General features: G+C 34.9%; 1 long non-coding RNA gene across 7 annotated transcripts in view; it reads left to right on the top strand.

Annotated features, from left to right (window-relative positions):
• Window positions 1-23,570, top strand: part of LOC309621673 — a 301,426-nt gene that overhangs the window by 29,969 nt on the left and 247,887 nt on the right. For 4 of the 7 annotated variants that reach the window (XR_014240144.1, XR_014240148.1, XR_014240149.1 and 1 more), the window contains exons 2-3: window positions 13,853-13,923; window positions 19,841-19,899. The exons of 2 other annotated variants lie outside the window; for them this stretch is intronic. This is a non-coding gene — a long non-coding RNA (uncharacterized lncRNA). The remainder of the gene's footprint in view (window positions 1-13,852; window positions 13,924-19,840; window positions 19,900-23,570) is intronic. One more of the 7 variants, XR_014240147.1, reaches the window with a different exon arrangement.

Below are 23,570 nucleotides of genomic sequence, written 5' to 3'. Positions count from 1 at the left end.
TTTTCTGTTTTCTGGTGGCATTAGAAAGTAGGGCTCAGCTGGGCTGTTGGTAATAGCAATTGTTGGATTTGCTCTCTACATTTTTTCAGTTATTGAATTGAAAGTACTTTGTAAGGATTTATTCTTTTGTATAAAAGGGCACTGAATAATCCTTCAATTCAGGATGCACTCCTGAGCCTCTGCCAATGCTAGAGGCTATTTGATATTTATATCCTCCCATTGCTAACATGTAACCAGAAACTGCTCTTCTCTTCTCACTCATCAAAACAAACACAGATAGAAAAAAAACCCCCAAAAAACCTGGTTTTGGTTCTAATGACAGCAGAAGACAATTACATGGAACTTTTTGAGCAGTTTTCTTTTATTACCATCTTCTCATGAGGATTTGCTGTCCTTTTGTTTGTTTAGTATTTTTATCAATATTTTATATAATTTTATTAGAGAGGATAGAGTAGGCTGTATTATTATAACAAATAAGCTTCAAAATATCGGTGGATTAGCCCAGCAAAGTTTTATTTCCTACTCATATCACAGTCTGGTGCAGGCTGGCCCTTCCTCATTGGTGACTTGGGAATCAGGCCATTCCATCGTGCAGATATAGATCTGGAACACACAGAATCCAAAGTCCCTGCTTAAGGGCAAAAAGGAAGGGTAATGTTGTACAATGGGCCAAATCTAGAAGTGTTTTATATTACATATGCCTATATTCCACTAGTCAGAATTTAATCATATGGTCTCTGACCTAACTGCAAGAAAGATTTGGAAGGTCAGATTGTTGTGTGTCCAAGAAGATAGTAATTTGAATACATCTTATCATCTTTGACAGAACATTTTAGTTACCAGATTATTTTATTCTGCTTTCGCACATGGAACACTCTCACTCCTTCCTGAGAAAGACAACATAAAGTCCCATCTGGTCAGTGATTATTGTTCAGAGTCCCTGTCTCTGCGTGCCATCAGATCCAGATGTGGCTTCCTTTAGTCTGCAGAACTACAAATGTAAACCGCAAATTATCTTCCCTTTCCAGGACAAACACCTAGAATGTAGTGATGGAGCAGGCACTGGGTACACACAATTATGGCTCCCATCTGGAAAGGCAAAGAATGGGAGGCAGACAGTACCAACTGGAAAACAACAATGTAAGCGGGGAAGAGCTTTTAATGAAGCTCCCAGGCACACACGCTGAGGGGGAAAGGAATTACCTTGATTAAACTCTGATTCCCACAATAAGTCTAGTTGTCGTCTGTCACCATACAAAGCTATTACATTATTCTTGACTGTATTTCCCACACTGTACATTTCATAACTATGACTCATTTATTGGGTAACTGAAAGTTTGTACCTCAATCTCCCTCACCTATTTCCTACCCCAGCCCACTTTCCACAGATTAATGATTCAGATGATGACTATATGCTTTTGGCTCATGTACTTTGAAATAATCTTTTTCTAATTATATTTTTAACTAAGAATTATTGTGTAAGTATTTATGTTCAGGAAATTATTAAGTAAATGAGGAAACTGGAAATTTTAAAACCATCAACTAATATCACTGAGAACACTTAAAATAATATGTCATTGATTAAACAATTAAATCAAGTTTTTGCAAAAACCAATTAACCTTATGATAGGGAAAGCAATAATTTAAACAGTTTACCAACTGTAATGTATGCATTTATGTTAAAGAACTACAATGTGTGGAGAATCAAAGTAGATGAAATATAAAAAAGAGAGCTAATACTTCCTCAAAGAATGTAATAAGGAAAAATGCATAAGTGAGGTAGATCCCTTATGAAATTTTCATTGTTAAGATATTTACATATTTTGAATCATAGTTTATGCCAAAACTCTACACACATAAACAGTATAATTATTTAAACTTTTTGAATAACTGTATTTCTAGATCATATTTATCCAAATACACTTGTGTGTAGAATATAAAGGTAAATAGTTGGGATTTTTTAAAAACCTACAAATAAATTTTGGTCTGTCAAATAAAATGTATACTATCATTGTTATTTGACAGATTGTTAAGTGGCTTTTGAAAGATTACTGACAGTCTTGAAATACTAGTTTTAGAAAAAGGAAAAAGAATGATGTCTGATATTAACGAAACATTCCTTCTTTGAAAGTAGTGATTACCTGTAATATTTTTATATGCTTTACAATTTTTTTCTCTCTTCTACTCTATTTTTCAAGTATTGCCAGCTCTAGTTCAGGGATAGAATCTATTTTTAGCTAAAAATGCATAACTAAACAATTTACCTCTGTAAATAACATTCAAATTTGACTGAAGTATTTTTTTCAACTCTCTTAATTCATTGTCATGTCATTATAGGTGCACTAAAATCCGTGGGCGTGAACTTGAGCTTTCTCATTCTATTTGGCATAATAATGTTTCTTGATTTCCTAGTATTTTCCTTTTCCGAAAAATTGTAATTTCAATGTCTCCATCACCTTTACAGGGATTTTATTTTAAAAAGCTGCTTGCTTTTTTTTTTTTTTTAATATAACATGCTGTTTATGAATAAAAAGATTATTCTGAGATAAGAGAAATCAAGATATTTTTAGTTGGTTAGTAATTTTTTCACTGCTATGGATAACAGGGGATTAGATATAGTATTAGGTTTCCATACTGAGGTTTCTGACAATTATATTAAAAGTCATTACATATAATATATCTATTATTGTATCTGATAATTTTGCAACTTGAATAAAGTTTGCATGAAATAGATTATCAATAAAAACCTTTTTTCTCGGAATTTTAATATAATAGAAATGACATCACTGTGTTTTGTTTTAGAAAATGCAACATTGGAGGAGCTGCATGTTGTTTCTCTACTAACGAAATCAATCCTTGACAGTACCTTGTATTTTTTTTTAAATTTGAAACATTTTTATTTCACAGAACACAAGATATCTACTCTTAAGTATAAGTAAAAGTAGTTACTGTCGTACTTAATAGCAATATATTTAAATACTATACTAGTACAAGCCTGAAAGTAAGGAAGCTATATACTGTCATATTTTGTATTTTAGAATTCATAAATCTAAGAAAAATTTCCTATAATAGTAGTCATTTTAAAACAAGCCTAATTTTTAAAAAACTTTTTGGCTTATGTGAACTATGAAAAAGTACAATCAATTCAGAATTTGAAATAAGCTACAAAATATATGGTGCAAGAAATAGTTTTGTTCTTATTAGTCTCATCTTTACTATTTCCTTAAAATTCCTTAAACGTATACACATATCAAATTTCCTTTTTCTTTATAAAAGTAAAGTAAATACTTCTCTTCATTCTGAGGTCACCTAACTGTTAACTCCAATTCATAAGTCAGATCATGTGTCTCCAGTGCACAAAGAGCTGAACCCAAAATCAAGTCAATGTCTTTATGGTACCTAGAAGGCTCTAGTAAATATAACCTCCTATTCTCTTTCTGACATCATCTCTTCTATTCTCTTCTATTCTCTGCCTCTGTTCACTTCAGCCTTACTGACCTACTTGCTATTTCTCATGTACAGAGCATCTTTGCACTGGTCTTCCCCTCCATCTGGAGAGTTCCCTACCCCATATCTGCGTGTACACCTCTCTAATCCTTCCAGTTTGTGCTCCATCTTTCTCAAGATATACAGACCAGCCTCTTCAAATTTACAAAGCCTCAGAATTCTTATGCCTTAGTCTATAGTTTCTGTAAAGTGTATTATCTTCTCACATACTTTATACTTTTCTTTGCTGTTTATTGTTTATATCTGACCTCTAGAATGTGAGATTCATTAGATAAAAGATCTTTGACTATTATCTTCTTTGCTCTACTCAAATCACCTTGAACGGTACCTAGCACATGTTTTGCACTCAATAATACTTGTTGTCATTTGTGAATGTTTTCTCAAATGTCCTAGGAGAAATTGTGACACTCAGGGAAAGTTCATGTGTAAGTGCATGTGTTTGTGTATGAGAGAGAGTGTGTGTGTGTACTCATGTGTGTGTGTATGTGTATGAATGTATGCGCATACCTGTGTCTGGAGGAGTAGCTTGGAAGATAGTGGAGAGCAGATACCAGCCTTGGCATGCTGAACACAGGAAAGAATATTCCTCTCAAAAATGATTGTGTTAAAGTCTAGAGAGCAAAAAGGAATTGTGTCGAAGTAAAGATTAAGGATTTTAATGTTTTAGATAATCCACTTTTTGTTGCCAGCAACTGGATTGTAAGGGATGAGATAGATGCAAAGGAAAGCTATAATTGTCCATGTTTGCTGGACACTGAGTATTGAGCTATAATTTATGGACTTCATTCTGCTAATCCCCCTGTATATTTAAGAAGGTAAGTTGAGCAGCAGTTTAATAGAAAGAGATTCCTATCTGTTGGCAAAGACTGGGATGGCACAGAAAAAAAAACCTCAATTGAATACAAGTAAAGAGGAGGAAATTGTGGTTTGAGGCCTATAGAACAAAATCCTGCTGAACAAAAGAGAAGAATGTGACTTTGAATTATCAAAATAAGAGCAGAACTTTGGAAATATTTTATTAGAGAAATAAGGCATATTTTTGAGAAAAATTCTTTAAATCTTACTAGAAACTTCATAAACTGGATAATGAAAGATAAAATTGAAAGGAAAATTCTGACAATATCAAATGGAAAGGATAGAGATAATAGGATAAGTGCTGACATACTTACGAAAGACAGAAAATGGAGATCCAATCTTAGAATTGCTCATTCCAGAAAAAAATACCAGAATAACTGGAACAGAGGTTATCTAGGGATATAAGTAAAATGTTCCAGCCCTTATAGGAGACTGAATAACATAGACCAAAATTCTCATTAGCTTTGAGAAAAAATAAAAGTCATTCACATGTATTAATTCTGATAATAATTTGTAAAATTATCAATAACTAAAAATACTTCAATTATTGAAAGGGGAAATATTTAAAAAGAAAGGGCTTTTGAATAAAGAAATAAACAAATATAAGCAAATCATAAATCAAAAAAGACCATAGCTTTTCCTTCTGAGACACTATGGTTTAGAAAGTGTTCCCTGGTTACAAGTAACAGAAACTGATAGTTGGAAACAGGATTGTTCTGAGGACCAACATGAGGAATGAAAAAGGTGAAGATAATTAGGGCAAATTCATATGAATCACAATGGCTGAAACACAGAATATGAGAGAAACAGGGATGAGCTGAATTTGATGGTGTGGTAAAGACTGCTAACAATCCTCGAATATCCATTTTCTGCTTCTTCCTTATAGAGAATTTCCCAGCTGTTAGCTAGACTTTCCATTTACACACTCTATTTCATTGTTTTCATTTCATTTACTATCAGTTGCAGACTAAGTTTGGGTCAATGGAATGTGAAAGGAGAGATGGACAATTTCAGATTGTCCATGGAGAATTTCAGATTGTCCTTAAACCCAAACTTGTTGGCCCTAGAATTCCTTTTCTTCACTTTTCACAGTCTGGAATAGGAACATCTCTCTGAAACTTGCTTGAATCATACAGATAACGGAAAACTTTGAGAAATATTTGGACAGAATAATGAAAGGGACCAAGTTCCCTTAAAAAGGACTAGACCAGAACCTAGTGATATATACTTCTATCTTTTCAACTACTGTTTGTTTTTTTGTTTTGGGGGTCTATTTAATACAGTATCATAGACTCTACCATAATTATTACAAGCAATTCTTAAAAGCCTTGGGCTAGACTTTGCAAAGTATAAAGAGATAACCAGAGAAGTAATAATATCAGGTTTTTATTTTAGAAAGATCTCTCTGGCTACAGAGTGGGGATCCAATTAAATTGAATGGTTTACAAAGGAAATTGGTTTGCTAATACAGGCAAGGTAGGTTTATAACTCTACTGAGTAGGGTGGATATGATTTACATAGAAAAGAAACAGTGGAAGAGGAAAAGGTTTGGGAGGGAAAAACATTAAGGTTTTGAGGTCTGTGGGAAATCCATATTTTCCAGTATCATCATGGAAATACAGGTGTGGAGTCTACAATGTTGGAAAGATTGTTAGAAAGATGGTTGAACTAATAAAAATAGAGTTGTGTGTATTCTAGCTATGATTTATTCTAATAGCTTAAAATAGAACTTCAAATGGTACAAATTGGAAAATAAAATTAAGTGGTTTTGCTTTGTTTTGTTTTAGAAATGTCACTATTAAATAACATTAGAAATGACCTGCATTATGTAATTCAGTGGCATAAATATACCAGTTTTTGTTTTTGTTTTATTAAGGATGCTCAGAAAATGATGAGTTAAGGGAAGTCATAAAACACTGTCAACTTTAATAACACTATTATTTTATACCATAATCCAAATTCTATCATTCAAAAGATCATCTTCAGATTAGAATTCTGTGTACATAAGGAAAAAAATTAAAAATACATTAGGTCAGTGTTGAGGGTGAAAATAATAAAACAAATATATGATTGCAGCTACTCCTATTCTTTTTGTGCCCAGCTTACAAGTACATGTGTACAATGTGTATAGATAGAGAAATTTCAAAGGAATGTGATCGCTCTTTTATGTTAGTATGACAAGCTTCTATTTGCATATGTACAGAAATCCATATTCTAATCTGTGATTTACTAGAAACTAGGATTGTCACCAGTGTTTCAAAAATAGAGTGAAAGCATATATGTGCTAAACAAAATTTTTGTTTAGGTGAATCTTTAAAATATTAATATGTTTTGTTCTTGCTCTGGTAAATGTTGAAGAGTGAGAGATGCATTATTCATTTCCCATCTCAAAATTCTAGTGGAGCCTCTGAGTTGTGAGATATGGACCATCGCCCAGGGCAGAGTTGGAATGGGGAATATGAGGTGTTTGTATTTCAGTGATATCCTGAAGAGGAACCATGCGTGTTTAGGCTAATCAAGGGAAAGAGGTTCAAGGGTTTGAAGGAGATAGAGCTGGAATAATTCAAGAGAGAAATATTGAAGTTAGTTGAAGATAGGGAGGGTTTGATGGAAAATCAAGGGTAGAAGTTTGCAACCAGTTTGAGAGTTTGAATGTCTTGATAGGCTGAACTATCTGTCATGGCCAAGGGAAAAAAAAAATCCAGCATTGACGAGGTTGAACCCACTTGTCTTTCAACATATCACTCACATGTCAACGATGAAATCTCAGTAATCATCATAATGGAATGGAAAATATTGTTCCCCTTTCCCAATTTTCTTGTGCCACGTTAGAAAAGGAAACTGACCTCAAAATGTAATAAATGGGATACTATAACTCTGGATTGGAAGGCCAACAAAATATATCTAAATCAAAATATTAATATTTTGGCACACAAAAAATACATAAATAGAAACATTTATTGTAGCCCTTTCAAGTGTGAGCCTTATTCTTTTAAACTTGAAATTGGAATTTTTAAAGATGGGCGTATATATCATATTCCCAAATCATCAAAAGCTGCTTGTACAATTTGATTACAGTATACCTAGAGGTATAATTATTAAAAATGCGAAGATAATTTCTTATTCATGGTTTATCAGAGACATTTGAACAGAGTTGTAAAACTGAAATACACTTTTCCTACTGTAGAAGATTTTGTATTTGCAGCAACTGGAGTAAGTACCAGAATTCATTCTATTCCAGGGTCCCTCATGCAGCAGTAGGGCTGTGTTCACATAGAAGGAATTTTAATCTGAGTTTAGATGTCTATAGTTCTTTTTTTTTTTTGATTTTTTGAAGGATACTTGATTTACAATGTTGTGTTAATTACTGCTGTCCTGCTAAGTGATTCAGTTATACATATATATATATATATATATATATATATATTTTCTTTTTTTTTAATGTTCTTTTCCATTATGGCTTATCACAGGATATTGAATATAGTTCTCTGTGCTATACAGTAGCACCTTGTTGTTTATGCATTCTATATATAAAAGCTTACATATGCTAACCCCAACCTCCCACTCTATCCCTCCCCCACTCTCCTCTCCCTTGGCAACCACCAGTCTGTTGTCTATGTCTGTGATTCTGTTTCTGTTTCACAGATAGGTTCGTTTGTGTCATATTTTAGATTCCACATATAAGTGAAATCATATGGTATTTGTTTTCCTCTTTCTGACTTACTTCACTTAGTATGGTAATCTCCAGTTGCATCTATGTTGCTGCAAATGGCATTATTTCATTCTTTTTTATGGCTGAGTAGTATTCCATTGTATATATGTACCATATCTTCTTTATCCATTCATCTGCCTATGGACATTTAGATTGTTTCCACGTCTTGGCTATTGTGAATAGGGCTGCTATGAACATAGGGTTGCATGTATCTTTTAGATGTCTATAGTTCTTTAATGATTCCTGCCATTTTATCAATCTCTCTTTACAGGTTGGAAACAAACAAAATTTTTTCCAAATCAGATCAGAGAAATAGTATGTTTCACAGTATTCACAACTTCCTTTGGGGGAGAATTTTGCATTCCTGATAAAATGTCTAAGCAATTTTGTGATAAATTTAATGGTATGAAGAAGACTTCTGGGAATCTAGTACCCAACAAACCCAAGTAACTGTCAACCATATGTATTATTATTTTATTCAAACATATTTGCCCCTTGTTTTTAATCTAACAGTCATTATCTAAAGTTTCTCTTTTGTAAACATCCTTATGAAAAAAGAATCTTGTAATTGACTTCTAGAGTTATCTTTTCGGCAACATGTTTGTAATAAAACTTTGACACTGTTTTTAATTATCCAAAATTTGTTGGTTTTGTTTCATTTGTAACAAATGCAGCATTCACTACAGTTTCAATGAACTGTGACTAAAACTGGAACATGGTGCAACCAGGAAAGAAATATTTGGAAACTTATATACAAATAACTACACTTTCCACTGAGATGATTATGTTGCATTACCTGATTTCTCTAGTGAATTGTGCTACTTCCTAAAAATATTTTAAAAGCATTATATAAAATAATATAAACTGAACTTATGTTAAAATGAGAATATTTAAAATATTTTGGGGGATGTGGCGCTATGTTCTATCTGATACTGTAGTTTTATTGTTTTTAAATTTTAAATAACTGCATGTCAATTTCTTTTTAAATATATATTTTAAAAAATTATGATCATATAGCTTAATCCTAGAATAAAGACCCCAGCTTCTTAAACATTTAGTATCTGTAATAAATAGATGGAAATATTCATTTCAGTAGAGGAAATGCATCACGAATAGTTATGGTAAAGCTGGACCATTAGGGTGAACCTTGGGATTTTGCTGTTGTTATTGTTTGGGAAGGAAGAATTTGGCTATGTTTTCTTGGTCTTTTAGATATAAGTCCTGTTGTTATTTTTGCCTACAGGGTAGCATTTTTCTTAAATACCAAATGACGTTAAATAATTAATCACTTATTATTTTAAAAAAATAAAAGCAAGAAAACAAACACCCTCTCAGATTTATAAAAAGAGACCTTCATAACTGCTGCATCAGAAATTATAGCTTAGAAAAACATCTTGGTAGCTGTATCCTTCCAAAATATTTTATTAAATTCTCCAAAGATTTTAATTATCTCTCTCCATAACTTAAGAAAAACTGCGTAAATGTTTAGCTTCAAGATGCCTGAAGACAGAGCTATATATGGACTCACATTTATTTGAGTGAAAGAAAATGAAGCTGTCATTTTGAAACCGACAGCATATCTTCTCTTAAACGATGATATTCAAACATAGAGTTTTGGTATTTTGAATTTCTTTATATAACCCTAATTTGTTTGTAGGATGAAATAACCATTGTCTTTCCTTTTAGGGTGGGAATAGTCAGAAAAATTGTATAGTATAACTTGGATCCTCCTTTTTCCCTAAGAAGTGTGATGTATGCTCTTGACTGAGCATGGATTAGAAGAAAGCCTTCAACATGTTTTCCCAGATTGTTTTAGTTTTGTTTGGTTTTGTTGTTAATGTCCTTTTCAGTTAGGTTTTTTTTTTAAATTTTCCTTCCAATTGGGAAATTGATTCACAGTTGCAGGCATTCATTGTAATAAAGTACCCAAGATGAGAAAGGGTTATTTAAATTATCATAGGTACCTAGCCAAACTTGTCTCTTGTTATTATTCTTTTATAAAAAGAGTTGTTAGAAAAAATGCTTCTCTTTATGAAAGTTTTGACTATACCTGAAATGTTGGTGAAAGGAGTTGAAGGAAGAATTTTCTCCCTTTGTGTCCAAAAGAAAAAGAAAAGGGTTATGCTGTATATAAACAAATGAGAGGTTAGAAAAATTGCACAGTGCTAATTACATCTTTTTTTCTTTGATTGTAATTTACTTTATCAGTGTTGAATTTCAGGAGATCTCAGTAAGAACAGAAAGCTATATGTAAAATAACATCTACTTAGTATGGAAAACCATTTTGGTCATTGTTTTATTTCTAAAATCAATGTGTATATGTAACATTAAAAATGCTTAAAAATGAAAATAAGCCAGTTTTTAAAAATATGAAAGAATATATCTTTCCTTGGAATTTATCACAATATATCGAATAGGAGAAAATTACAGTTTTCTCTGTGGATTCTTTTATAAAACTCAACGCTGTATGTGCTGCCACCTTTTAAAAGTTTATGATTGAAAAGAAAAAGTTAAAGACCTCTTCACAGCTTTGATAAAAATTGCTTTATAAAAGTCTGGCCATAAGGAGATATAAATATCATAAAGAGAGTAAGTCAAATGGTACATTATATAAATAGAACCAACAACATCATACATTTATAGGATACTGCAAATCATCTGGATTTTAGCTCTCAGAGACAATAATCCTTTCAATGTTTCAACTCAGTATTATTCAGTAACGTAGTTTTGTTGTATTTTTATAATATGCTCCCTCCTGTATACTTGTCAGTTTCATTCAATATTTTCAATGACAGAGTTCGTGCATCCATCTACAGAAGAAAATCATGTTTAAAAATATTTCAGGGATATGACATAAATAAAGGTCATAACATTTCAGTCATTAACATTATTCCCCGATTATTTTCTAGATTAGATATTTAACATTTTAAAAAATGACTCTGAGTTGAAACTTTTTAAAATTATGAATTTTCTATAGTTTGCAATTTATGCAGCTGTGTTAAAACACATCTATTCCTTTGTGTCACTACAATTACCTATAGTTGTTTGTCCCTACTATTAAATGATCATTACTAGGATCATAAATTCAGACTAATCTTGGAATGACCAAAAGCTTATGACAGACAGATCGGCTCTGGGAACTTACAGTCCTGTGATAGAAATATAAGTATAATGAACTTGAATTTAATTAAACACTGGCCAGAAAATACAGCATGAAAAAACCTCCACATTGGTTGGATAGAATTTTATAAGTATTGTGTTTCAATATAATCATTTTAAATGTTTTACGGGTCCATTAAAACTGTCTATTTTGTCTTTACAAGTTACAAAAATCACACAAAGGTCAGTAATTTTCTAGATTCTTTTTTAATAAATTTATTTATTTATTTATTTATTTTTGGCTGTGTTGGGTCTTCGTTTCTGTGCGAGGGCTTTCTCTAGTTGCGGCAAGCGGGGGCCACTCTTCATCACGGTGCGCGGGCCTCTCACTGTCGCAGCCTCTCCTGTTGCGGAGCACAGGCTCCAGACGCGCAGGCTCAGTAGTTGTGGCTCACGGGCCCAGTTGCTCCACGGCATGTGGGATCCTCCCAGACCAGGGCTCGAACCCGTGTCCCCTGCATTGGCAGGCAGACTCTCAACCACTGCTCCACCAGGGAAGCCCAAGATGACATTTCTTGATTTGGATGCTGGTTGCACAGAAAGTTTAATTCATGAAATTCATTCATGTAATTCATGTATACGTTTATGATTTATACACATTTTAGCATACATATTACTGTTCTCAAAAGGTTTTGCTTAAATAAAAAAGGAAGACTTCAATATGAATTAAGGTCTAAGTGATCATATTTGATGATCTTACTGGATCCACAGACCATGGATATATTTCCATTAATGGAGCAATAGTCTCCACCCTGTTCAACCTGCTGCAGTGGTTTGGGTTCAGATTTACAATCCATCTCACAGCACAAAACAGGCATCACCCTGTTTTAAGGTGGCTTAGTTTTAAGAACTAAGAAAGAATTCATGACAGGCAACAGTGTAGCATGCAGAGCAACAGCATAACTTAACTTTCGAGACTCTGAGGCACAAATTCCCATTGCCCTAATTTAGCAGTTCAACATGTGGTCATGATGATAATGGTTGAATGTTTACCCACATTTATCAGTGATGACTTGCCAATTTTAAGCTGGTCATATAGCCTGAGACACCAGTTCACCTGGTAACTGTCTTTTAATTTGATCAGACTTTTTCTTCCTCTTAAGGTGCACTGTTTGAACATGGCCAGTTTCCTTGAAAATAGCTCCCTCTTGTGTTCCTATCTAAGTTAACAAGTCTTATCATACCCAAGGTGAGCCTCCAGAAAAATCCTTTCCATGTCCAGTCCATACCAAATCCAGTTTCCAAAGCCCTAAGAACATCTTACTACATTGGGGCAAGTGATAGCTGAGTCATCAAAGTGCTGAGTACTTGTGGTAATGGTGAAATTCAAGTAAATGATATGCACCCTCAACAAATATGTCATCTGGGCAATTGTTAGCTGATCATATTCAGAGATGTGTTTCAAGGTGCATTTCAATCAATATGCAAAAATGACTTTGCATAAATATCTTTTCTGAAGTTTCAGAAACAAATTATCACTGATCTTTAACTGTTACATCACCAACATTCATCATTTCGGACGTTAATGCTGTTTCAATAGCCACTTTTATAATGATCCCTCCATACTCATACGTGGTCTAAGAGCAAAGCAGAATCTGATAGAGGAGCAGGCAGTAAAAATCCCTTTGCTTTGTACCCATGCAGTTGTCTAAAAAAAATGTCATCCTGGTTCACGGCCACATGGTGCACCAGCTGCTCTCTGCCAGGCATAAAGCATACAGTCTAGTCCTAAGGTAGTATTTCTTTTAAGGTTATAAAAGAAACTATATGATAACACAACCAAGGAAATGCTACAGATGTGATCAATTCAACTGCTGTTAATCAGGATATTCAACAAGAAATACTGGCTGATGTCTTTCCTTCAAACGATTCAAGTTGTTTTGGGGTAAATCTTAGGATTTGGCTTCAGTTACATTCTCCTTTTCAGTGGAAAAGACATCTTGGGCTTCTTCCAACTTTGAACATAAGTCAGCACTACATCAAACAGAAATGGCCAAGAAAATCATTATCTTGCTTTGGGAAGCTAAGTTAGATATGGAGTGATAATTTCCTTTTCTGGTTTCCTTATCCATCTGTAAACTTCCTTTCAATCAATCACAGTTTCTTCCTACCTCCACCCCGGTGTACCATCTGTTAACCTAGATTTTGTATCCCTGATAGTGATAATGAAAACCCACAGGGATAGCCTTAGCATAGCTTGCATTGTACATATTTCCAGGAAGAAGGAATAGATTTAGAATAGATTTAGAATTACAAAAAGGCAATGTGGAATAGTACAAAGAGTTTCCATATACTCCACACCCAGATTCTCCTATTAATGTCTTACATTAGAATAGTCCATGTGTTACCATTAATTAACTAATATTGATATATTATTAACTAAAATTCAGTATTTATTCAGATTGACTTAGTTTTTACTTAATTACCTTTTTCAATTCCAAGAGCCCATCCAAGATACCATATTGAATTTGTAGTCCTGTCTCCCTAGGATCCTCTCGGTTATAATGGTGACAAAGACTTTCACTGTTTTCCTTGACCTTAACAGTTTTCAAGAAAGCTGGTCAGGTATTTTGTGGAGTGGTCCTCAGTTTGGACTTGTTGATGTTTTTCTCATTATAGACTGCAGTTGTGGGTCTTACAGAGGAAAACCACAGAAGTAAATCATCATTGTTTATCACATTATATCAAAGGTATGTATCATAAACATGGCTTATTACCACTGATGTTAACGTGGAGTTTGTCAGGTTTCTCCACTGTTAAATTAATCTTTTTGCCCCCCTCCATACTTTTCATACTCTACTCTTTGGAATGAAGTCATTTTCACAGTCTACACTTAAGGAGTTATGCTTCACCTCCTTGAGAGTGAAGAATTTACACAAATTATTTGGCAATTTTCTATATGGAAAATTTTTTATTGTACCCCATTTATTTATTTATTGAATCATTTATTTATAACACTTAGGACACCTGGGTATATATATTTTATATTAAAGTTTATAATGCAATACTATTTTATTTTGTGGCTCAAAATTTCTGGTTTTAATTATTTGGAACTCTTTTGGTTGGCTTCTCTGTCCCTTTGACATACTGCCATCATTGTTTCTTTTTCGCTTATAAGTACTTCCTTACTTTGGCAATGAAAGATGCTCCAAACTCATTTATTTTCTGCCCCAGTCCTAGAGTCAGCCATTTCTCCAAGGACACTGACTGATTTCTTTTATTGGCGAATGGTACTAGAAACTGGTATCTTCTGCTAAGTGTGCTCATTGATCCTGGGGTGTCACTGCTTCTAGGTTTTCTCAGCCAACAGGGCATAGGAATATATGTATATGTACTAACCTATATACATATACGCTCCCTCTCTCTACCTATCTACACATGTATATGGATTGTTGCATTCCATTTTTTAATACCTTGTTAGAATTTTTTTTTCTTTTAATTTTTGTCTATGTTCCTGACTACTATTGTTCTGAGGGTTTTGTTTTTTTTTTTTTTCTTGTAATGTCATTATTGACAAATTACTGAGTCAGAGTGGAGAAAGTGCCTTAGACAAGACACTGTATAAAGTGTTCTCTGAATGGGATTCTTACTCTAGGAATGCTGATATGTGTATGAGCATGGCTGGCCTGAAGGATGTGAGTTCTTGACTGCAACTCCTCCTAGAAACTGCAATGTACTGGTGTGGGAAGGGCAAATTATCTTCCTCCCTTGGCCTTGTGAAGACCATCAGGCAAAATCTTATAATTGCCTATGGTCACATCTGAAAGAGCTAGGATTTGGGGCTAGAACCAGAATTGAAGAGTTGAGGAACTCTAACTCTTGATCCTTTAGGACCTGAGTGAGTAATGTAGGCTACCCATCATGTACTCAAATGACTGCAACATTAAGAGGCTGTGAGAATAACTGGTTAATCTGTCTGAGGCAACAGCAAACCAAGATTATAGTAGAAATTATTCCAAACAGGATGACAGGCTGCCTAGAGAAGTGAACATAGCCAAGAGCCTCAGTCGTTACCAAACCAGGAAAAGATGTCCCATAGGCCAATAAGTTCTTTTCTAGAAGACCCAGGAGGTCTTGTGTTCAAGCCTCTTATGGACTGTCGTACTTTGTCAGTTTCATTGATCCAGATGTAACACTATGAGTTGACAATGGAACATATTGTTCCAGAACCATTTGTTGAAAATGTTAGGGAATTACCATCCAGTTTCTCACCATTAAGTATCTCATCATTAAGTGATGGTAAATCTCTCAATATTAAGTATCTTACCATTAATTATCTAAAGTCTCAGATCCAGTTATTCCCTAAGTTTAGTCATCGTACTGGATCCTCTATTACGCCATATTAATTAACCATCCTCAGCTAGTAATATGTGTATACTTTCACAGTTTTAAATTCTTCTTTGACTTTTTTCTCTGAGAAGAACGGACATGTGGACACAGGGCGGGAAGGGGAGTGTGGGATGAATTGGGAGTTTAGGTTTGACATAAATACACTACCATGTGTAAAATAGATAGCTAGTGGGAACCTGCTGTATAGCACAGGGAACTCAGCGCGGTGCTCTGTGATGACCTAGATGGGTTGGATGTGGGGGGGTGGGGAGGGAAGTCCAAGAAGGAAGGGATATAGGTATACATATAGCCGATTCACTTTATTGTGTAGTAGAAACTAACACAACATTGTAAAGCAATTTTACTCCAGTAATAAAAAAAAAGAAAGAAATACATCATCCTATTATTTCTATAATGAATCCATTTTATTTTAATAGTGATGAAATTGAAATTTGGTTTCTGGATTCAATATGCTTGCAAATTCAGATACCCTGCATGAATGGGAGGACGGTGATGTACAGTAGTATAAAAAAGTGAATTTTACTTCATTTCCTTTCAAAGTTAGAATAAAATAGGAAGCATTCACCAAGTTTGTGTGAGAATATCAATTCCTTTAGACTGTGGGACTTCCTGATTAACTTTTATCATGTCTGATACTGTGTAGGGTAAAATGCATGAATTTATTCTAACCACAATAATCAATAGTTACTCTTCTGAGCCATTTAATTTTTCACAGGGCACTCAAGACAGATGTATTGCAACTTGGTGGGGATTAGTGCCCTTTCTTTCAACATTTCTTATTTAAAGCTGATATTTCTTGTCCTTGTAAAATGTGATACTACTTAATATTCACTATAAAGTAAGGTTTTGGGAAGTTTTAAGTATTCTCATGTAGTATGACCAATTAAAACCGGGCAAAGGGGACACTTGCCCAAAATCCAACCATAGGTAATAAATGTCAAAGCCCTCTGCACCTCACTCCTATCCCAATCATGCATTTATGAATGAGTGATGACACTATAAGGTCTACTTTTCTTTCTTGTTTTCCACTTTGTTATTTCACTATAGTCTCAGTGTCCTCCACTACAGCATCACTTCACCCACCAAGATCTACATTTGGCTTACTGATAACCCCCTCACATTCTCCATCAGGTATTGCAGTACATTGTGCACTGGTTGGCAATTATCATTATCCTCGGGTTCATTTAGACAACAGCAAATGCAGCAAATGGTCCCTGATCTCCTGCTGGGTAATAGGCAAAAAGTTTCTAGACCTCAACTCAATCATCTTTCTTCCCACTGCCATAAGAAATTGAATACATTTAATACCCTGCTCTAATACCCGTTTCCCAATTCTATCCACCGTCATTGGACTTATATTGTTTTACCACAATTGCCCTGGTAAGTTTATCAATGACTTCCGTATACTTATTTTTCAATCCTCATATTTCTTTGTTTTTAACATCTTTATTGGAGTATAACTGCTTTACAATGGTGTGTTAGTTTCTGCTTTATAACAAAGTGAATCAGTTATACATATACATATATCCCCATATCTCTTCCCTCTTGCGTCTCTCTCCCTCCCACTCTTCCTATCCCACCCCTCTATTCACCTCATATTTCTTGATTTCAGTCGATCTCTCATTCTTCTTGAAAACTCTGTGTCCATGGACTTTACAGCAGAACACTTCCCTATTTTTTTTTCCTTACAATCTGAATACTTTCTGGATCTTCTGTTTAGATTTCTGTGCCCTCCGCCTTATTTTTAAATGCAGAATATTCTTATCCCTCTAGTCTACACTGTCTTACAGTCTTTTCTTATAACTCTATATTCTCTTGATAATTATGTCGGGGACTCAGCAAACTTTACTCAGTAAAGGACCAGAGAGTAAATATGACCAGAGAGTGAATATGGCTTTGTGGATCATCTGGTCTTTGTCATAATTACTTAGTTCTGTATTGTAGTGTGAAAGTAGCATAGACAATGTGTAAACCAATGGTGTAGCAATTAAAAAGCAGCATTTAATTTACAAAAATAGGTAGTTTGGCCCTTGGACCATACTTGACTGGCCACTGATCTTGTTCAGTATTGTGAATTTTATTTGTCTCTGTACTATTACAATATATGTACTTTCTAGCCAAGAACACTTTTGTTACCGGTAGAGTTTTTGTTTAACCCATTATTTGATATCCCCATTTGGCTGCATCACAGAATCTCAAATTCAGGATTTCAAACTATAGTCATAATTTTCTATTTCAAAAATTTCTTTCATCTCAGAAAATGCCAATATTATGTTAAATCATTCTTTCAAGACAGAAAATTATGAGCTACATTTGACTTCTTCCTTGTCATAATCTCTTACATCAAATCAGTTTTAAACTTGTGTCAATTATTTTACCTAATTATGATATAAATATGCACCTAGATAGTTATCCAAGGGAAAAGAAATCATAGCTATCCAAGAGAAACTAAAACATATGCCCAAATCAAGAACTACACATTAATATTCATAGCAGCATTATTCATGGTAGCCAAAACTTGGAAACAATCAACTACTCATCATTTGGTAAACTGACATACTAATTGTATGTATACTATACATATCCCGTAGTGGGTTAATCAGAAAACAAACAAAATTTGGATCCATACTTAAAACAGACTATGTGGAAAACATTTAAATACAATAGACTATGTATAAATTACATGATTCCATTTATATGACATTCTAGGGGGAAAAAAACCCTATAGTGATAAAACAAAGCAAATGATATAGATGGTTGTGCAGGAATAGAAGAGAAAATTAACCACAAAGGGCCTGGATGGAATTCTTTGGAGTATCTGGTACATTCAATATCTCAATTATGGTGGTGGTTTTATGACTCTATAAAATTGCCAAAACTCATCAAACTGAATACCTTACAGGGAGATTTTTTTGATATGTAAACCATACCTCAACAAAACTGTGAAAACAAACAAAATATAACCAAATAGAAAAAAATCAATCGATTCTGCTCTATTGAAAAACATTTTTCTGACATTTGACTATCATGTAGGTAACATGACCTACACAACTCTTCTTATTTCGACTCCTACCTTTCTATCAGTTTTGTCTCCCACCAGTTGATTCCTGTTTGTCTGCATCAACTGTTTCACTTTAATAAAGGTTTCAGTTTAATAAAGATTCAGTGGTTTCAGTTTAATAAAGACTCAGTGGTTTCTCCTCTGTTCCTCCTTCTCTGCCATCTTCCTTAGCTAGCCCAAACACAACTTTGAATAGATTTGAAATAACTCCGTAAGGAAAAACTCTCATGATAAACTTTACTTAGGACTCCTGTTGTCTGTTCTCATAATGAACTGTACAAAAGTTTTTCACACTCATCAAACCTATCATTACATATGCAGTATTAGTTATTCCCACTCTGAGTGTATGTTAAAGTCAGAGATGGTGACTTTCTTGTTTATTGCTTTTATATTGTGGAGAACCTAGTGAAAAGTAGATTCTGAAATATATATTAAATGTATACATTTTTAAATATCAGTTGTAATCTGGTAAATTAGTTTGCTAGGGCTACCATAACAAAATATCACAGACTGGGTGCCATGTACAACAGAAATTTATTTTCTCACAGTTCTGGGGGCTAGAATTTCAAGAAATGGCAGTGTTGGTTTCTCCTAGGGCCATTCTCCTTGACGTGAAGATGTCTGCCTTTCTCTGTGTGTGTGTGTATATCCCTGGTATCTCTTTTGTGTCCAAAATTCCTCTTCTTACAAAGACACCAGTCATAATGGATTAGGGTCCACCCTAGCGGCTTTATTTTAACTTAATCATTTCTTTAAAGACCTTATCAATGTACTAGGTATTAGAGCTTCAACCTATGAATTTGGGAGATGGACACAAGTCAGTCCATAATATCTGAGAAATAAAATCAAATGTAGATGGCAAAGTACACATTGGCTTTTTTTTTGGGAAGGAGTAGTCTAACAATCTCTCTGGAGAGTGAGTTCTCAAGGACAAGGTAATGTGTTATTTTCCTTTCCTTCTCTCTGCACCTAATAGCCTGGCACCTAGTAGAGAATTTAACCAAAAAAAAAAGTTTGTTATATTTAATTTCATTAAACTGAATTAAATACAAGGACACAAAATAAGCTCCTTTACCACTGAGCAATTGATATTCACTTAGCATATACATATTCTTAATGCATTAATTATGTGAAATACACACAGAACTTGAGGGAGAATCTGGATATTTTCAGTGCTGTACTTTTTAATTTTCTAGCTTGGATTCTGCTGCAAAGTAGCGAAGACAGGTGAAACGACCAGTATTGCCACAGAGAGGTAATCAAACCAAGTTTTTTTTAAAAAATAAATTTATTTATTTTATTTACTTATTTTTGGCTGCGTTGGGTCTTCGTTGCTGTGTGAGGGCTTTCTGTAGTTGCAGCGAGTGGGGGCCACTCCTCATTGCGGTGCACAGGCTTCTCATTGCGGTGGCTTCTTGTTGCAGAGCATGGGCTCTAGGCACTTGGGCTTCAGTAGTTGTAGCGTGTGGGCTCAGTAGTTGTGGCTCGCGGGCTCCAGAGCGCAGCCTCAGCAGCTGTGGCTCACTGGCACAGCTGCTCCAGGGCATGTGGGATCTTCCTGGACCAGGGCTCAAACCCGCGTCCCCTGCATTGGCAGGCAGACTCTCAACCACTGCACCACCAGGGAAGCCCCCGACTTTATTTTTTAAGATTAGCTTTTAAGAATTAACCGAGTCTTAGTTAATTCATTGCATGTTTGCTCAGCAAACTAAACTTGGGATTCTTTCTAGCACAACTTACTCATTTTATTATTTCTTTAAAATCATGAATTTATGGCAGATTATTTCAACTGTATGGGAAATAGTTAAAGATGCCTTACATTTGTGGGTTTTATCTATTAGTACTCTTTATGCAAGTTCAAGATGTTTAAGTCGTAGCTACATATACAGGGTGAAATTAATCAGGCTTTCTAGAACATTAACATCTCTCAGAAGTGGAAGGGTGTTTGATCATTTTTGGAATGTAAAATCATGATGAAAGCTGATGTGATATGCTTTCACATAAGTATTTATAGCATGAATAAATCAACTCAAAACGTTTGCTCCAACAATAAATGCTGGAGAGGGTATGGAGAAAAGGGAACCGTCCTGCACTGTTGGTAGGAATGTAAATTGATACAGCCACTATGGAGAGCAGTGTGGAGGTTCCTTTAAAAACTAAAAATGGAACTACCATACGACCCAGCGGGACTACTGGACATATACCCTGAGAAAACCATAATTCAAAAAGAGTCATGCACCACAGTGTTCATTGCAGCTCTATTTACAATAGCCAGGACATGGAGGCAACCTAAGTGTCCATCAACAGATGAATGGATAAAGAAGATGTGGCACATATATACAATGGAATATTACTGACCCATAAAAAGAAACAAAATTGAGTTATTTGTAGTGAGGTGGATGGACCTAGAGTCTGTCATACAGAGTGAGGTAAGTCAGAAAGAGAAAAACAAATATGTATGCTAAAACATATATATGGAATCTAAAAAAAAAAAAAATAAATGGTTCCAAAGAACCTAGGGGCAGGACAGGAATAAAGACGCAGACATAGAGCATGGACTTGAGGACATGGGGAGGGGGAAGGGTAAGCTGGGACAAAGTGAAAGAGTGGCATGGACATATATACCCTACCAAATGTAAAATAGATAGCCAGTGGGAAGCAGCTGCATAGCACAGGGAGATCAGCTCGGTGCTTTGTGACCACCTAGAGGGGTGGGATAGGGAGGGTGGGAGGGAGACACAAGAGGGAGGAGATATGGAGATATATGTATATGTATAGCTGATTCACTTTGTTATAAAGCAGAAACGAACACACCATTGTAAAGCAATTATATTCCAATAAAGTTAAAAAACAAAACAAAACAAAAAGCATTTGCTACTTCATATGAATCAGGCAACAAATATCACCTTTCATAGCAATTGATTTTTGCCATTAAATATTTTCTGCATATAGTTTTCAAATTAAAACCTTGAGAAGTATACAAATAGTTTTATCTTTTCCAAGTATATGATATATGTCTTTCATAAAAATTGAGAAACAGTTAATGTTCATTTACTTATGGGATAATTACTCATTTGGGGTTCTTTTTTGTGTTTTGGGGCCAAGATTGGTTAAAATTTTTTAACTGCTTTACCATTTCTGTTTAAGCAACTTTTTCTTGAGCCAGAGTTAGTGCACTAATTTTTCTCAGTGAAAATGATTAAAAGATGCCCAACTTAGACTAGAAGGGAAGACCGATTTCACCTAGGGATTAATGATTGTGAGGAGTGCTAAGAAAGGACAACAAAGGATTCTCTGGAAACAGTAAAAAGACATTAATACAAAAGCACCATTTAGAATAAGAAGGAATGGAAAGTGCTTAGATCAGTAAGGATTCCCAGCTCTGGACAGACTTCAGCAACCAGCTCCTCAGTGGTAAAATTGCCACAGGCCAAGAGCCATGGCTCTCAGGGGGCTCATCTTTTTTTTTTTTTTTTTAATTTTATTTATTTATTTATTTATTTGTTTATTTATAGCTGTGTTTGGTCTTCGTTTCTGTTCGAGGGCTTTCTCTAGTTGTGGCAAGCGGGGGCCACTCTTCATCGCGGTGCGTGGGCCTCTCACTATCGCGGCCTCTCTTGCTGCGGGGCACAGGCTCCAGACACGCAGGCAGGCTCAGTAGTTGCGGCTCACGGGCTTAGTTGCTCCGCGGCATGCGGGATCTTCCCAGACCAGGGCTCGAACCCGTGTCCCCTGCATTAGCAGGCAGATTCTCAACCCCTGCGCCACCAGGGAAGCCCGGGGTTCATCTTTTTAATTTTGCTTCTCTCTGGGATTGTAGCCTTGTGATGCCTGCCATTCACTAGCCAGAAACAGTTATTTAATGTATATTATTCATTTAAAAAAAAATATTTATGGTGGTAGGGCTAGTCTGGTATCATTTTCTTTACTTTTACTAGAATTAAAGTGTTTATTTTATTTTAAAATGCTCCTAAAATATATTTTCCAAATGAAAAATGATGCTGAGCAACTTTTCATCTTATAGGGCATTCAAATATTCTCTTTTGTTATTTACCTCTTTAACTTTTATTCATTCCTTTAAATGATGTTTTAAGCCCCGAGGTTGTCATCTTCTATTTTGCAACTCTCTGTACTTTAAGACACCACCATGGTTCCCGCATCACTTGAACTCCTCATTCAAATTATACTAGTCAAACATACCTGCTCCCTCTGCTGAAGTCTTGTTTCTAGTAGGCTACTTTTGTGATAATGTAACTGTTTTGCCATTGTGTGTCATGCACTATTGATTTCCATTTCCAAGAAGACTAGAATCATCTTTGCATTCAAACCCAAACAGTTCAGATAAGCAATCCCAGATTTCCAGTTTTGAGGATCTGTTACTTAACTTTATTGTTAAACATTATGTCTATCACTGTTCAATCCAGGGAAGATAAACTATCTATCTATTTTACCAGAAAGAATTAAGTACAAATATTTAGGTAAATAATCTTAGAAATGGCAGTGTGTTAGTTTGCTAGGGCTGCCACAACAAAAATACCACAAATCCGATGGCTTAAAACACAGATTTATTTTCTCACAGCTCTGGAGTCTTGGAGTCAAGATCAAGTTTCTGGCAGGGTTGGTTTCCTCTGAGGCCTCTTTCCCTGGCTTACAAATGTCTGCCCCCTTGCTGCCTCTTCACATGGTCGTCACTCAGTGCATGTGTGGCGCTGGTGCATTTCTCTATGTACTAATCTCTTCTTATAAGGACAATAGTTAGATTGCATTGGGGCCCAGCCTAATGGCCTCATTTTAAATTAATTACCTCTTAAATACCTTATCTTCAAACATAGTCCCATTCTGTGGTCCCTGGGGTTAGGACTTTGTCATACAAATTTTGGGAGGATGCAATTCAGTCCACAACAGGTAGGATACACCAGCTCTAGG

Source organism: Balaenoptera borealis, assembly GCF_965194805.1.
Source record: "Balaenoptera borealis genome assembly, contig: HAP1_SCAFFOLD_817, whole genome shotgun sequence".
Taxonomy (NCBI): Eukaryota; Metazoa; Chordata; class Mammalia; order Artiodactyla; family Balaenopteridae; genus Balaenoptera; species Balaenoptera borealis.
The sequence above is the reverse complement of the archived record's forward strand: the minus strand, read 5'-3'. Positions and strand labels throughout refer to the sequence as shown.